The sequence below is a fragment of the Sesamum indicum genome, linkage group LG4, assembly GCF_026168435.1.
Source record: "Sesamum indicum cultivar Baizhima isolate 11 linkage group LG4, ASM2616843v1, whole genome shotgun sequence".
NCBI lineage: Eukaryota > Viridiplantae > Streptophyta > Magnoliopsida > Lamiales > Pedaliaceae > Sesamum > Sesamum indicum.
Window position 1 is genome coordinate 12453630 of NC_142660.1, and position 4156 is coordinate 12457785.

General features: G+C 35.0%; 1 pseudogene; it reads right to left on the reverse strand.

The window, feature by feature from the left end:
• Positions 1–771: 771 nt before the first annotated feature.
• On the reverse strand, positions 772–2474 carry LOC105160419 (UDP-glycosyltransferase 88B1 pseudogene; annotated as a pseudogene).
• Between the last annotated feature and the right edge of the window lie 1682 nt (positions 2475–4156).

The following is a 4156-nucleotide window of genomic DNA, read 5'->3' on the forward strand; positions in this document are numbered from 1 at the left end:
TTCTGATTTTGAGCGACCTACATCAGAATTGATGAGCAAAAGTACAAGGAATAAGAAGACGACGTAACAACAAATGGGAAATGTAACAGATTTGTAAGATTGCAAATTGTATAAAGGAACACGGGGATATAATGGACATTTGAAGGCCATTTCAGAAAAGCAAGCCAAGATAACAAATTTGGGCACATTGAAGCCCAATACTGGGTCGTCCCTGCCCCGCCACAACATTTTGTAAACGGGGCACTATCACAAAAATGTATGAATATCCAAGTCTCTACATAAATGGTGAATCCAGTAGTGAATCCTACCCAACATACATGCTTAACTACAAGTCAAACGACACTCAGAATTTATACGTTAATTATCAGAACAATTCAGAGTTTGTCATAGTTTTGTGTGACATGTTCCTACAATGACTCGTCCTTAATTGGGACCATCATATATTTTCCTAAAATCAATTAATCCCATCACAATATTTTAATTTCGTTTCTTATGTTTTAACTTTCACCTAATTACATTTTTATTATGATATAATAAATATGTAAATAACATTAATTCATAGATTCGGATTAGATTATATTAATTTCAAGTATATCATATACACACTAAACATAATTATCTCTTCGAATAAATAAATAATAATTTTTATACATTATTTAATAAAGTTAAAGAGCAATCATATTGATTATAAAAAGTTTTCAAAGTTGGAATACTCAAGCCAGGTTTATTAGAACTTGAACTAATTGTATAGTAAATATGATATACTTATAGTGTAATTAATTTATAATTTATAAAAAATAATCAATCATAAATAATATATTACACTTATTATATATTAATTTGATTTTATTGGATCAAGTGTCATTTAAATAAAAAAATTAGATTAAGCACGTTTCCACAACTCCACCAGCTTTCCAATTGCAGCAATGGAGGAACCTCCTTCCCTCATTGCAGCTCTCGCCTCCACGCTCTTTTCTTCAACCACCTTCCGTATTTCCCTCCCTTTCTCTGATTCCATCAACTCTCTCAGCCGTCGCTCCACCTCCTCCGCTGCAACGAAATCGTCGTCCGCCACCTCCATCCTCAAGGCCACCTTCAGCTCCTTCACCAGCACCACCCTGTTCATCTTCTGTTCCGCGTACAGCGGCCACGTCACCATTGGCACGGCAGCCCACACCGCTTCCATCACCGAGTTCCAGCCGCAGTGCGTTACGAACCCGCCGACTGATTCGTGGTTCAGCACCGCCACCTGTGGGGCCCATGACTTGAGGACGAGTCCGCGGTCCTTCGTCCGATCCAGGAACCCGGCCGGGAGAAGAGTGTCCAAGTCCGGCTCCGGTGGCGGTAAATACCGTTTACTCTTGTCATCGGACGGAGGCGACCGCACAACCCATAGAAACCTCTGCCCACTTCTTTCTAGCCCCACTGCTATTTCCTTCAACTGCGCTGCCGAGAACAAACCCAAACTGCCGAAACATAAGAAGACAACGCTTTTACTTGGTTGTTTGTCTAGCCAATTCAGACAATCATGACGATCTTCGCTGGCAAAGAGTGGTCCGACGGGGAAAACCGGCGGCGTATGGCCACCAGGGTTGCATTTGCCTTCTCGTATGGCATTAAGAGGTTTCGTTTCGAGGCTTTCGAATGTGTTCACAATGATTCCCGCTGAATTTGGTATGTTTTGGGCAAAATTTAGCAAGCTTTCATAATCCATGGAGTTTCGATAAAGCATCGGGTCAGACAAATCAGAAGATGGGAGTGGGGGAATCCCGGGTACATGCAAAATCGTGTTCATATCTCTGAAACTTTTAGTGGTGGCGTTGTGAAGTGTGGGAAAGTGTAGTAAAAGCGCGAGATCGCAAGCACCGGAAGGCATGAAGTAGTAAGTAGGGATATTGAGTTCGGCGGCGATTGGCAGAGCACATGTGCAGAACATGTCTATGACGATGGCGGAGATGGTGGCTGAGAGGGAAATGCTCTCCAGGATACGACGGACGTGGGGGTTGCTCCGGTGGAGAACTTCAAAAGTGACTGATGCGGTGGAGGGAAAGGAGTCGAGTTCGAGGGAGATGGGGGGCAAGTAGTGGAAGGTGATGGAAGGGACGGTGGCGGAGATGTGGCGGACGTAGGCGGCGGTCGAGCCGGTGTAGTAAGATGGTAGGACGATGAGGATGTGGAGGGAGAAGGAAGGGTGGTGGTGGAGGATGAGTTTTCCTAGCTCCACTAGGGCAATCAGATGCCCCATTCCTGGGGATGGATATAGAACTACAGTTTCCATGCAACTTTCACCCGACCCCGGCTGTTTTCTGCCCTGCAGTATTTCTTGCAACCTTTGTGTTTTATAATGAAGAGATAAAAGTGAACGAATTTAAGCAGCTACAAACTACACATCTTTGCCTAAATTTATAATCTCCTCAAAATATTTTATAAGATATTTGAGAGATTAAAAGTTTTAAATATTTGTTTGACTAATTTATTTTTAAAGTGTTTGTAAAATTTCAAAATAAGATGTTGTTGATCATATATATAAGCTCTTTGAGAAAAAAATTAATTTTTCTAACCTTTTTTTATAAAATTAATATGTTATAAAACAAAAATATCTTCATTCACTCACACTCGTCTCTCTCTCTCTCTCTCACACACACTTTAGGATTTAAAAACTTCTTTTGTTATTTAAGTTTTTTAATATTCAACAAAGAGAAAATACTTTATTATTTCATAATAAATTATGAAAGGTTAAATAAAAATAAGATTGGTTATGATATTATATTTACTGAAAAATATAAATTCAAAACATTATAAATTATACGACTAGAAATAATTATTGCATTAATAAAAAAAATATCAATTATATATCTATATTAATATTCCACTAGAATTAACAACTTTTTTTATTCTAACGACATCATGTCCGTTTAGTCATTTTATCAATTAAAGACCTTATTATGACAAACATCATATATCTTATAAGATGTTTTCACATCTTATTTATTCGAACAGTTTAAGAGTCTATTTTTAAAACAAGATTCAACATCTTATAAGCTCCTAAAACATCTTATAAACATAATGGACATGGTGTAATTAAGAGGGTGTTTGGCTAAGTTTTTTTTTTCTTAAAACTTATAAGATATTTTTAAAAAACTTAGCCAAAGCATTTTCTTAGCCATGATTAGGGCAAAATCCAAATATCATAATTATTATTTAATTAGTTGGATTTGAACAGACTTAGGTAATAATTTTTCATAGAAAGAGAAGTAAATTAAATTTGATTTGTGAATGGAACCGGTGACGTTGATGTCACTGGTAGCCCGTCGCGATTGATGCTGTTTTAGTTTGAAATAATTTTTTATACGTAAAGTATTTACTTGAACTTATATGGTGTGATTATTTTATTTTAATTTCCATATATTGTATGATTGTTTTATTTAAAATCTTTCAGCACATATTGAGTTAAGTATTTCCAAAAAAATAAATTGTCCATATATTTATTATGTTTGTTATTTTTGAAGTTACTATATTTATGACATCAATGAATTTTTTTATTAATTACAGATTTTATTTTATTTGCTTATATCATTATCTTTAAACATATTTATAAATGTCACAGAAAATATAAGACATATATTTACGTCATTCATATTAATAGCCAACACAAAAGAATTTCTCCAGCAATATTCCAACTAAAAATAAAAACCAATACTATTAATATCTTAATACTTAAATTATTAATTAATCAAACTAACATTAAATTCAAATAATTTTAATTCCAAATTCATAGGTTGATTTAGATAATAATTTAGTGAACAGAGTGTGTGAATAATAAGAGCCACGGTAAAATATTAATTTTTTTACTCCCATAAAATAAACTCAGAATTTTTTTTGATATCACAACAATTATAGTAGATGATGCTTTTAGTTAAAATCACGTCTTTTTAGTCCCAACAATACCTTTTTAGTTCCAAAATCTTAATACATTGACTTTTTAGACTAAAAATACGTGGTTATTAGTTTTATGGGACTAAAAACGGCACATGTTATAATTGTGGTACCAAAATAAATTTTACCTTTATTTTTGGGACTAAAAACGTATTTTACCCGTAGCAGGGTATATAACAACTGGGCTAGGCAGCTACATGGCCTGAATGAATTAATTTGA